This window comes from Zalophus californianus, chromosome 2 (genome assembly GCF_009762305.2).
Source record: "Zalophus californianus isolate mZalCal1 chromosome 2, mZalCal1.pri.v2, whole genome shotgun sequence".
NCBI classification, from domain to species: domain Eukaryota; kingdom Metazoa; phylum Chordata; class Mammalia; order Carnivora; family Otariidae; genus Zalophus; species Zalophus californianus.
In genome coordinates this window covers 163,873-176,971 of record NC_045596.1, presented here as the reverse complement: position 1 = coordinate 176,971, position 13,099 = coordinate 163,873, and the positions used below count along the sequence as shown (strand labels likewise).

The 13,099-nt window shown below is 53.3% G+C and overlaps 1 protein-coding gene across 5 annotated transcripts in view; it reads right to left on the bottom strand.

The window, feature by feature from the left end:
- The window catches only part of PCGF3 (polycomb group ring finger 3), a 52,680-nt gene extending 40,656 nt beyond the window's left edge, over positions 1-12,024 (bottom strand). For 3 of the 5 annotated variants that reach the window (XM_027598123.2, XM_027598121.2, XM_027598124.2), the window contains exon 1: positions 11,843-11,974. The gene's annotated coding sequence lies outside the window, so the exon portion shown is untranslated. Of the gene's footprint in view, positions 1-11,641; positions 11,772-11,842 lie in introns of those variants that run through there. The other 2 variants (XM_027598125.2, XM_027598122.2) reach the window with 2 other exon arrangements.
- Between the last annotated feature and the right edge of the window lie 1,075 nt (positions 12,025-13,099).

Here is a 13,099-nt window from a genome sequence, read left to right as displayed (position 1 = left end):
TTCGCCTGGGAAAGGACCACCACAGTGGAGATACGGCCCCTCACCCCAGAGACCCCCGATCCACCCGGTAACTGCCCTGGGGTGGCGTGTTCTGGGTGCTATGCCCCCAATCCACCCGTAACTGCACTGGGGTGGCGTGTTCTGGGTGCTGTGCCCCCGATCCACCCGGTAACTGCCCTGGGGTGGCGTGTTCTGGGTGCTGTGCCCCCGATCCACCCGGTAACTGCCCTGGGGTGGCGTGTTCTGGGTGCTGTGCCCCCGATCCACCCGGTAGCCACACTGGGGTGGCGTGTTCTGGGTGCTGTGCCCCCGATCCACCCGGTAACTGCACTGCAGTGGCGTGTTCTGGGTGCTGTGCCCCCGATCCACCCGGTAACCACACTGGGGTGGCGTGTTCTGGGTGCTGTGCCCCCGATCCACCCGGTAGCCGCACTGGGGTGGCGTGTTCTGGGTGCTGTGCCCCCGATCCACCCAGTAACTGCACTGGGGTGGTGTGTTCTGGGTGCTGTGTTTGCAGCCCCTCTCACTCATCCTGTTTTGAGGCTCACTCATGTTGGGGCACCAACAGCTCATTCTCGTTCTGAGCAGCGTCCACTGCAATGTTTTTGGCCTGCTCACCAGTCGATGGATATCTGGGCTGTTTCCTGTGTGGCTGTTAGGAACTCATGGCCACATCTTCGTGTGGACATATGCTCTGGAGTAAATGCTGACCAGCAGACCACATGTGGCTGCTTGACAACTTTTTAAGCAACTGTCAACCTGCTCTCCCCCCGCCTGCCCTGCCATGTCCAAGCACCAGCTGCCCTGTGGGGGGTCATGCTTTCCTCTCCTCCCTCCCGGCACCGCCCTCACCCCAGTCCTGCCCCTTCTGCCCTGAACACCATGCCCTCTGTCAGCCTTCTGTGCCCACGGCCATCCCCTGGACACACCATGGCTCCCATCTGGATGGCAGATGCACCCAGGACAGGGCTCCCTATGTCCACTCTCACCACTAATTCAATCTTGTGGACAAGTCTGAGCAACACATAGAAAAGCAAATCAGACATGTCCTTCCCGCATGAAACCCTTGAAAGGATCCAGATTCCTGATGAGCCGTGCCCTCCTGCCATGCTCCAGCGCCATCAGCCCTATCCACATCAGGGCTCCACCCATGATCAGAGTCTGTCCACATCAGGGCGTGTCCATGCTAGCTCCGTGCCCCCTGGCCTCGCCTACCTCTGAGCTGTCTGTGCACCATTCCCCAACCAGCCTGGCCCTCCATCCTCAGGGCAGCAGGCTGGCTCCCTGAGCCCCCTGGTCAGGCTACTGCAGCCCCAGGTCTAATGCCGGCCCCTGTCCCGTCCCACACACTGTCAGCATCTTCAGGGTGTGGTGCTCAGCCTGCTCCCCCATGGCACTGTGAACCCCCACAGGAAGGCTGAGGCTGCATCCTCACTGCTGGCCACCATGTCTAGCTGAGCACTCACCCCTGAGCTACCCAATCAACCAGAGAGATTTCTGTCTTCATCCAAGTACTCGAGAAGACCCATTCCTATTTCCACATGAGAATCACCAAACTGCTGAACTCTGCTCCATGCCCAATACCCTGTCCTCCCAAACCAGTCTGCTATGGTTTTGGACGCTTATGTGCCTCAGCACCTGCTGCTCCATCTGATGGGCCTCTCTCTCTCCCCCCAACCGCAGGACCCGTGTCAGCACGCAGCAGGTGCTTAAGAAAGAACCCTACTTTTTGTTGTCTGTTCCACTGTAGCCTCTTCTCTACGGCCTACCTGACCCCATGACCCTGCCTCCCAGAGCCCCGGCTCCTCACTAGTCTCCCCATGGCACCCAGCTGACCCGTTCCCTGTGTGGTCCTGCTTCCTCGTGGGGCCTGTCACATGGCAGGGCTCAACAGGTAGTTGTCAGGCTCGCGCACTCTATGATGGCCACACTAGGTCCTCAGGCAAGGCCTAGAAGAACAGACGGCTCTGCCAGGGCTCCGCATGCAGGCCAAACACCCAGAATTCATTGCCATCTCAAGATGAACAGAAGCGTATCATGAATGTTCCTTGCTGGGACACTGAATTCAGGTCAAGATGATGAGAAAAAGGGAAACTTTAAATGTATTTCTATGTGGCTACATACTGCCACAAAAGCTTTTTTTAAAAAATAATGAGATAACATAAAAGTGCTTTGAATTTAGACTCTCAAAAGGACAGTGAAGTCCCTGCTCCACCTCTCCCCTAACTTGGATCTGATGCCCCACCCCCACCCCAGCCCATGGGCCCGGCTGCACCCCTGCGGCCCCCACCCCCACCCCCAGGTCACCATAGTCTCAGTGCTGCAGAAAGCTGTGGAGGGCTACCTCCCCAGGCCTTGTCCTCGCTTCCCCACTCAGGGACGCCACGGGCCACCACTCACAGCTATTCTTCCTGCATCACTGGGTGTTCTGAGGAGCACGCAGTAGGATGCCTAACATGTGTTAAATGAGTGACTACCAACTCACTGATACGGCAGACTGATGCCCATGTCCATTGCTGAGTTTACTCCCAATTTTTACTTCTTAAATTAAGGGTTTATATACATCTGGGTGTAACTTAGTGACCTGAGGTACAGTCCCCAGGGCAGGCTCCCAGGCACATGTCCTGAGCAGCACTGAGGCCCACCCACATCAGAGACGTCCACCTTCACCAGACTGAAAGGCTCCCAGGCACCCATTCCCGTGGCCCAGCCCCCTCACTTCCTGTCACGTCCCACCGGCCTCCTACCTCCACGTTTATGCAGCTCAGTACCCCCTGACCCCAAATTCAGACCTCAACTACCTGTGCTCCACTTGGAAGGCCGGCATCTCCAAGTGTAATCTGGATTTCCTCACCCCATCTGCGGCTTCTCGCTTACCTCGCACCCATGTACAAGAGACAGGGGCAGCTACAGCCCGCACACTTACCCCACTTGACTGTGCTGTTCAGGCACACTGGGCTACACACACCCCCGACACAGCTCCCGGGAATCCCATGAAAACGCGGGTCTGAGCAGGTGGCTCCGTGGCATGAAACTCTCCAAAGGCTCAGGGAAAGCCAAAGCCTTCCAGTGGCCACTGAGGCCCCAAGCCAGCTCTCACTCCACTCTGGCCATGGTGGACTCCCTGCTAGTTCTAGAACGTTCTAGGTGTACTCCCACCTCGTGGCCCTTGCACCTACGATAGCTGGAACATTCTCTCTCATGTGGATACATGGACCTACCTCACCCCCATCAGGCCTTTCCTCAAATGTCATCTCCCCAGCAACACCTTTCGGGACCATCTTGTGGACGATTACATGCCCTGTGTACACTCATGCGCACACACCACAAATCTAAGATATTACCCCTGAATTTATAATTTACCTATTTATTTTGTTACTACCCATCTCCCTATACTACAATGCCAGCCATGTGACTGGAAGTATTAAAAATTCACTAAAAGGATTATATGATAAAGTTGAGAAAATCTTCTCAAAGAGATAAAGATAGAAAATAGAAAAGATCCAACATCCAACCAACAGGTGTTTTAGAAAAAACAGAAAACTGACATAAGGAGCTTTCAAATATACTTTAATATTTTATTTCTTAAGCTGGGTAATGAGTACACAGGTGTTCATTATTATCTTTCTCTATGCTCATTTGTAGGCAATATTTCATGATTTGGAAAAAATTATTCAAGTATTGCCCCAGCTGGAAGAACCATCAGGCCACAAAGGCCTGAGTGCCTGGCACAGTGAGTGAAAACGTACACGTCTAACCACGTCCTGGACTCTGAAGACATCAAGGGTACAAGAGAGGGTCCTACAGGTTCTGGGGGGAAAGCAGTTCACAATGGAGTGGGAATCAGATGGCACCAGACTTTTCATCAGCAACAGTGAATCCTACCAGTAAAAGAAGCAATTCTTTCCAAGTTCTGAGGAAAAGAGACTTTAATGTGGAATTCTACATCCAGCCAAACTATTAGCCAAGTATGGATGGAAGCCATGGCGTTTTCAGACGTCTCAGGAAAGGTGCTCAAATACTCGTCCAAGGCACGCCTATGGGGACAACAAGTGTGCTCACATGTTATCACAGGCCTTGTGCTCAGGGAGCTCCAGTTCCAGCTGGTGACGAGACATGACAAACTCATCAGCAAAGAGTGATGAGCACCATGAAGAAAGCGGATGAAGGCAGCGAAGCAGAGGAAACGGGTGGAGGGGCTGCTTTAGACAGTGACCAGAGGAGAGCCGGTGTGCAGGGACGTCTGACCTTGGACCTGGAGGGAGGGGCCAGAGCAGCAGGCACCCCACCGGTGGGGCAAGGGACCCCCGAAGCGCAATAGGACCACTTTGCGGCCGGCTGGCCTGGAGGACGAGGCATCCACACGGGACACAGGGGACGAGGGCAGAGGGCCAAGGAGGGCACGGACTCAGACACGACCCTTGAGGATTTGGAACAGGAGACAGTAATGTCAGACAGTGTCAGGAAACAGGGAAGGTGAGATTAGAACTCAACCGTATAACAGATCATTATATAATCACACCCATTTTAACTCCCAGATCCAACCCCTGGAGAAGATGAAAAACATGCTGTGAAAAGGGGCTGTTGGACCCCAGGATTCTTCCAGCAGGGGCCAGCTGATGAGGCTGTCAGCTACAGACATGCACCCCCTTCATGAGAAAGGCTGACTCAGGGCAGAAACGAGAGCCCAGAGGGCAAAGCAGATAACCAGCAGGCTCACCCTGGGCTTAAAACCCAATCAAGAATCCCGACTGGGGATTCCCCACTGGGTTTCAGAACTGCTTTGGGCCTGTGACTCCCTGCTATGTCCACTTCCCCGTTCTCAACTGGCAAACCTACACCTGTCCTGCTGCGGGGGGTGCCCCGAGAAGGCAATCTGTCTCACTTGGTTCTCAAGTGTCCAGGACCAGCACCCAGTGGACTGCACCAAGCGGATGATCCAGGGGAGGAGACTCCAGAGCTCTGTGCTTCGGGCAAGGTCTTGAGCTGGTGCTACAGTGGGACGAGACCCTGGGGAATCTCAGGAGAGGGAGAGGTGTATCTGGCATTTGGGAGGATATGAATTTTGGGGTGCCAGGACTGTGGCAGGCAGACTCCTGAGACGGCCACGAGATTCTGGCATACACGTATCTCCCACCTTATTAGCCTAGGTACTGCTGCAAAGCCATTTCTGAGGATGGAATTACGGTCCCAAATCAGCTGACCTTAAAACTGGGCAAGCCAAATAGCATGGTCTTTCAAAGCAGAATTTTCTCCAGCTGGTGGCAGAAGAGTAGGTCAGAGGGGTGAGTCCTACCGGCCTGGCAGAAAACAACTTGCTGTCAAGTACCCACCATCCTGGGACAAGAACTGTGGGGCCTCTAGGAGCTGAGGGCACCCCCAACTGACAGCCAGCAACAAAGCAGGACCCCAATCCAACAACCACCAGAGATGGGCTAGTGAGCTCAGAAGATGAGCCAAGTCCCAGACAAGAGCCTCAGCCCAGCACATGGATTTCAGCCTCGGAGGCCCTGAGCAGGAAAAGCAGCCACACTGTGCTAGACTTCCAACCCACAGAACTGGGACTAATAAGTCGGTGTCCTTTAAGCCACTAATTTTGTGGCAAGTTGTTATGCAGCGTTAGAAAATTAATGTAACGGTATTTAAAGAAATGGTGTTAGTAGCAGAAGAAAGGGCCAGTTTCCCAAGCATGTAAAATAGAGTGACCACCAGCCCTGGGACCATTTTCATCACGCAACTATTCTCCCAATTCTAGAGACAAGTAACAGGTTAATAAACAAGCGGCAGAAGCTACAGTCTCTTGGTCTGGACTGAACTGTGCCTACCTCAAATTCCTATGTTGGAGCCCTAACCCGTCTCCAAAGATGGAGCCTCCGGGGGCGAGAGGGTTAGATGTTTAAGGGTGGGCCCAGATGAGATTAGTGTCCTTGCAAGAAGAGCCCGCAGGGGGCTTCCACAGCCAGGAGGCAGCTAGCTGGTCCGCACCACGAACCACATCAACTGGCACCTTGTTCTTAGACTTCAGTCCCCAGGACAGTGAGAAATAAATGCCTGCTGCTTAAACCACTCCATCCACGACATTCTGTTGTGGCGGCTAAGACACCCCTCTTGTGATTTCTGATGCCCATCTGTTTCATGAGGCTGCCTTTAACGAAAGGCTGGGGAAAACGAACTGCCTCTAGCCATTCCTGTCTCTACAGTAAGAAAGGCACTTACTTTATGGAAAAGAAATGTTATTTGTCAGCAAAAGTCCTATTTCCATTAACAATTTCAAACCTTTCCACCCACTGAACCTTCTATAAAGTCTGCCAAAAGCACTGAAACTGATGAATAGGGCTCGCCCATGTGCCTGTGAGGAAGGATGAAATGGCCAGAGCATGCGTCCCCATCAGAAACCGAACAGGGAGGGCCTGACTGACTTGCCCCCTGGGAGGACACTGGCAACTGCGGCACCAGAAGTGCAGCCAGAGGGAATGACCCAAGTAACACCACAACTTGACCGTGTGTCCCCGATGGCGCGACATGAAGCACTCACTGGCTCCTATGAAGGGATCTCCCAAATCTCAAGCCTAACTCTGCCTCTCTCGCATTCCTTCAGTTTATAGAGTACACAGGGACAACAAAGGTGGACAGTTAACACCATAAGTGAAGAATCAGAAAAATCCAGGTGTGACACATCACCTAGAAAAGTCAACCCTGCAGAGGGCAAGGGGGAAACCTAAAGACACTAAGGGGCCATGACCCTCAGTGCCACTCTGGGAACGCAGGTGTGTCTGGTTCAGGAGGTGGCATGACCCCCCCGTGCACTCTGGGAACCCAGGTGTGTCTGGTTCAGAAAGGACATGACCCCCAGTGCCACTCTGGGAACCCAGGTGTGTCTGGTTCAGGAGGTGGCATGACCCCCCGTGCACTCTGGGAACCCAGGTGTGTCTGGTTCAGGAGGGGCATCACTCCCTGTGCCATGCCAGGAACCTGCCTGGATCTGGTTAAGGGAAAAATGCCATAGAAGACATTCTTGAGACAAGCGGAGAGATTTGAAAATGAATAGGAAATTATTAGCTGGTATGTGAACCAAGTGCCCATTTCTCAGGTGTGATAATGACATCGCGGTTGTGTGGAGACCATCCTGATCCTGTGACTTGTGTGCTCTTGAATTACTTAAGGAACTTGGTAGGTTGTCTGTAGCTACTTTCAGATGATTCAATGACAATAAATATGTATTTAGAAAAAAGAGATAAAACAAATATGTTTTAGCATATAATTAGCAAATAACTGCTAGACTGGGGTGGGAGTACAGAATTCTTTTCAGTTTTTCTCCATTGTGTTTTTTTCTGAAATAAAAATGGGGAGGGCTGACCCTTCTCTGCTCCTCAAGTCCCAGCTATGGCCTGTGTCTGTTTCCTCCCAGGCACACGGGGGTGATCACAGGGCAGACCTGGGGTGGCTTTAAGAACCAGACAAGTTGATACACACAGTACCTCCAGGACAGGGCTACACAAGGTGTGAATAAAGATCAGTTTTTAGTTTTTTGTTGAGCATCTAACACCAGCCAGGCCCTGCTGAGCATCACCACACTTTCTGCCTCCATAAAACCCAGTTAGCAGGGGTTTCAAAGAGGAATGCAGACAGCTTTCTACTGTTTGCATATTTCTTGCTAAACATCTGGAATTTGCTGTTATTGCAGCAAAGTCCAGAGAATATTGATTCATTTGCAAAATAATCCAATTAACTTCCACTCTCCAAATTCACCTAAATATTAGCAGTTCTCTTCAAAAAAGCAATCAACCCAACAATCAGTTTTTAAGGACTATATTTTCTAGCGAGTTTTATTTCTTATCAATGAGTTTTGCTTAATTTAATAGACAATTCTGAAAAATGCGTCTAAGCAAGGATCACACTTTAACCCTCTCATTATGTGTTAGGTGTTTCATTATTGTTATTTGGCCTTCAGTTCTGTAGGGAGGAACATGGCAGATCAGAAAAGATAGTCTTATTATTTTTAGAGGTCTTCTTAAAATTTAATGATAAACTATCAACTTGCAGAACAATATAGTTGTTTTTTGAAGCACAATGAATTGGGTAGAGGTTTCTGCACTATTACTGGCACATATCAGAAGGGTAGTAAGAAACTGTCCCCAAACCTCAACATACTTCAATAGTAAAATTAATTTTCAATTTCAAATTCAATTCCAACCACTAAGCAAATAGCTTCAAACGAAATAATAAATCCTGGCATTTAATAAAGAGTAACAATATAAACCAAAACAAACCTTGCTTTATAATTCAAATCTAACAACTCAAATAAGTCATTCCAATCACTGGCAAAGGGCCCTGCCTCACACTAGCAGGGTGGAACCCTGGCAGGTCCAGAGAGAACTGGGCAGCAGGAGGGGACACTTCCTTCCACAGAGGGCTCCTGGGACAAAGTCCCCCCCTGGATGGGCATGCTTTACAGCTCCATGCTACAGCCCCAACCCAGAGTGCCAGAGAGAGGCATGGTACTGGAGTCCCGGTACATCAGGGAGCTGCAAGCCCTGAGCACTGAGGCCCTTACATTCAGGATCCTGGAGCATGACTTCCTTACAAGGGTCAAATATCCAAAACGTCTCAGGATCTTACCTCTGAAAAACTTCTTACAAAGGCCAGTTAATAATTCCTGGAGCAAAATCTTGGGCAGGAATAAAAGGATGCTCTGGAAACACTGAAATCATTGAACTTGAAGCTATCAAAGAATGCTACAGCACTCAATTTAATTTGCAGGGTTGGCGGGGGAGTTGCTTATGGTTTGCTACAAGTGCAATTCCCAAGAATCTTCTCTATTTATAATTTATTTTCCCTCATGTTTAAGTTCCAGAGGTTTCAGTCATTATGTTGACATCAGAGAAACCTATACAATTAAAGAGATAGCTGAGTTGTTGCAACCTTGTATTTAACAAACTGCTCTATATACAATTCTGCTAATTTACTTACAAGGTATTTCTCAGGTACAGGCCCTATATTAGCTGAAACCTGATAAATGACAGGCGTTAAGATGGCCACAGTGACTACCACCCCCACTCCCAGTACACACACCCTTCCTCTCGAATGAGGGCTGGGGCCAGTGACTAGGTTCTAACAAAGACAATATGGCAAAAGGGATGGGATGTCCCTGCCAAGATTAGGTCATGAAGATTGTGGCCTTCTTGCTTGCTGTCGTGTTCTATCACTGGCTCCCTCTGACTTGCCCGATGAAGAGCCCCAGCGGCTGAGTGAGCAGGCCTGGAATCACAGTCAAACACACAGTCAAACCTTCGGATGAGACCACAGCTCCAGCCAGCACCCTGAAGGCAGCCTTGTGAGGCTCTGAGCCAGAGGATCCAGCTAAGCAGTGCCTGGATTCCTGACCCACAGAAACTGTAAAATAATAACTGATGTTTTAAGGCACTAAGTTTTGGGGTAATTTGTTGGACAGCAATATATAAATAATGCAACTATGCAGCACTATCACACCTTTAAAAATCCAAAAATAGGAAAATAAAGAGCCTAACCAAACCTGAATGCCCAATTTGGCAAGTCTTTTCCAAAACTTCACAAAACAAATTAAGTTTTAAAAAAGGAACAAAAGTACAAAAAAAGAAAAAAATCAGAACTAAGTGTTGAGTAAGAAGGTCCCAAGTGTGGTTACATTTGGCAAATAAAAGTTCCTAAGCTGGACTATGTGGGGACTCCATTTGGTTAAGATTTGGTCCTATGAAATGTCAATCTGAAAATCTAAACGGGTTTTCTCCCAAGTAACCAAGCAATGAAGTTGTGGCACAAAGTGAAATACTGAACTGACCAGTTCAAGTGTCTTTCCTAGGAGTCCATATAGCCCAGAGTTTTAGATTTATATCTCGTCCTACTGCCCAATCTCTGGATAAGTTTGCAAGCCTAACACACGTTGATCTTTCTAAAAGTATTCCTGCTGTTTACTCATTCATTCACGCACTCACTCTTTCATTTAATAGTCGTGTGCTGCCTCCTGACCTCACACCAGGCAGCCAGTTCTGGGAGCTGAGCTGGACAAGGCCCTTGCCCTCCTGGGCTTTTCATTCTCTCAAACTCCTCCAGCATTATCTTACTGGACACAATCTGGAGCCATTCCCCAATCAAAGAGCAGCACATAACACACCCTACTTTTTCATTAGCACTTTCAAATGAAAGGAGAACACGGGTTCTAGATGAAAGTCTCATTCAAAGGTTTCAGAGAAGCAAAGACCCCCAATTGCTAGGTCCTTTAATATTTTCCTTTCCGGGAGGAGAAGGTGCCTGATCCACTCACCTGATATGTATGCCCGCCTGCTCCAACTTTCCTGCCCTGGGCCGGCACCCCGAAACACTTCCCTAGGCTTCCAATACTCCTGGTTGGACCCCACCCCTCCTAGAACTTCCTGGACACTGAAAACACCTCCAGTCTCAGGTTGGAGGGTACACGCACACAACCACATGACCTCCACAAATGGAGAGAGAGGAGGGCAGGAGTGGCTGAAGGTGATGAACACTGACCACGAGGCCAAAGGCAAAAGACAGTGGGCCTGGAGTAGGGGCTGGAAGAATAAGGTAGGGGACCTGGGGAGTGAGCACAGTGCTGGCTTGAGGCATGGAGCCAGTGTGGATTAGGAGCTCCGCTTGAACCCCTAGGGACATGAGGGTGGTCTCAACCCTGCCTCACATGTGTCCCTAGGGCCCAGCCAGGCAGCGTCTGCGCAAGGTCAGAAGGTCTGTAGGGCTGGCCCAGGTGCTCATAAAATCAGGGTGCTCAAGCGCCTCAGAGGCATTTGCACTGCGGGGCTCAGGTGACCAGGACCCCCGATGCCCCCAAGCCTTCACAGCAGGTGGATCCAGTCGAGCAGACTGGACGTATTAAGGCACCTCTGGATCCTGCCCCAGGGGTCCAACGCCCTGGAGGGCTGGCTAGGGGTGCCAGCATTCCTTAGGGTCCACTCTTGGGGTCTGGGTGATTGCCATCGACTTGCTCAGGAGTTCCGGCCTTCTGAGGGACCTGTCTCCAAGTTCCAGCTCTTGTCTGGGTCCTGGCCCTCCCTGAAAGCCTAGCTTCTTCATGGTCCTGGCCCAGCATCCAGACGCTCCCAAATGACCTGCCCCCGGAGTCTGTCGCCTGGGATGAGCCCTCCTCATGGCACCCTGGCCTCCCACCCAAAAGGGACTGTCTCAGGGTCTCGGAGGCGCTCCCAGGGCTGTTCCAGGATCCCCGCCCTCTCTGGGGCCAGTCTTGGCGTCCTGGCCCCCTCCTCGGTGACCCAGCCCCGTTGTTCCGGCCCTCCCTGGGTCCTGCCAGCTCCTGGGGTCCGGCCCTCCTCAGTGACCTGTCTCGGAGTCCAGCCCTCTCTGGCTCCTGTCCAGTCTCAGGGTCCCAACCCTCCTTGGTGACCCGCGCTGGGGCTGGACCCTCCTGACGACCCATCCCAGGGTTGGACACCCCTCGGTGACCCATCTCTGGGTCGGTCCGGCGCTTCCCGGTCCCTGTCGGGTGCGTCTGGGGTCTAGCCCTCCTCCGTGAACCGTTTCAGGGTCTGGCCTTCCCCGCTGGCCCGTCCCGGGGTCCGGTCCTCCCTGGGTCCTCCCCGATGACCCGTCCCGGGGTCCGGCCCTTCCCCGTGACCTGTTCCGGGGCCTCGACCCCGTGGGTCCGGCCAGCGCCCGGAGCCTGCCGAGCCGTGTGGGGACTCCGCGGGCCAGGCCGACGAGGGGCGCAGGGGCGCGGGCAGGGGTTCCGAGCCTTCCCGGCCCGCACACCGGCCGAGGCCGCGGCCTGAGGAACGGGCGCCGCGGGCCAGGCCAGGCGGGGCGCGGACTCACTGACCTGCCGTCTCGGCTGCGGGCGAGCAGGGCGCACGCGGGGGCAGCGCCGGGAGTGGGGGGGGCGCCGCTCCCTCCGGGTCCCCCCCAAGAGCAGGAGAAAAAAACCCGTCCGGAGTTTAAAACAAAGAGGCGGAAATGCCCGAACGGAGCCGAGCGGCGAGTCGGGGGCGCCGCGCAGGGAGCATGCGCGTTGCGCGGCCCGGCTCCCACCCCGCTGCCGGGGAGGGGGCGGGGCCCGGAGGGGGCGGGGACTGAAGGGCGGGGGCGTGGCGTGGTCAGAAGGCGCAGGCGCGTTCGGGCAGGGCTTGGCCGAGGGATCGGGAGCTGGGAGGGTGCCAGGGGCGGGGCCCGCAGAGGAGGCCGGGGATTGCGAGGGCGGGGCCGGAGGGGGCGTGGGCAGAGGGGGCGTGGTCGGCGGGTGCTGCGCCGGGGTTGTGGGGGGAAGAGGCCTGCGGGACACAGGATCTAGTAGTAGGCAGCTGGCGCTGAGCCCGACTCCCGGACCGGGGCATTCTTGTGGCGGAGTCGGTCTCGTTCTTGCGATCCAGTCCTTTCTGGGACCTAGCACAGAGCGCTCTCCGTGCACCAGGCGGGACAGTGGGCAGCAGGGCTGACCCCGCAACTCTGTGTGTCCACCCTTGCACAGGCTCTGCACTGGAGCGTAAGTAGTGACCGTGACGTCCATCCCCTCCTGGGGTCCACAGCTTGGCGGGGGGGGCGCAATAACAGCGGAAAAAACAAATCTGGTGTCATGTGGGAGCCAGATAAACTGGGTGGGGGAGGCAGTGGATGTCTGGAGTGTTAGTTACAATAGGGTGGATGGGCATGTAAGGGACACAGAGGGAGCCAGTCATAGAGGCACAGAGTCGGAACATAGAGGGAACGAGCCCTGCAAATATCTGGAGGTGGGGTTCACAGGTAAGTTGTCCTGCCAGCACCAAGGTGCAAAGGGGGGGGTTGCAGGATGCTTTCCAGGGGCCAGCATGGGAGCCAGGGGGCATGGGGCATGGAGAGGGAGGAGATGAGGTCAGATGGAGAGGTCCCTGGGCGTTCGGTGCAGAGGGGTGTTGGCATGGTGCCGGCATGGTAAAGCTTCCCTCTGGCTGTCTTGTGTTTGTCTGGCAGGAGCAGCGAGGGAGACAGTGCAGGGAAGAAGCCGCGGTGCTGCACCGGGTGGTGCCCTGGAGGGGAGGAAGTGTGGACTGCTGGGGCTCAGCCTGAGAACAGGCAGGGATGGGTGAGGGACAACCGGAAGGGT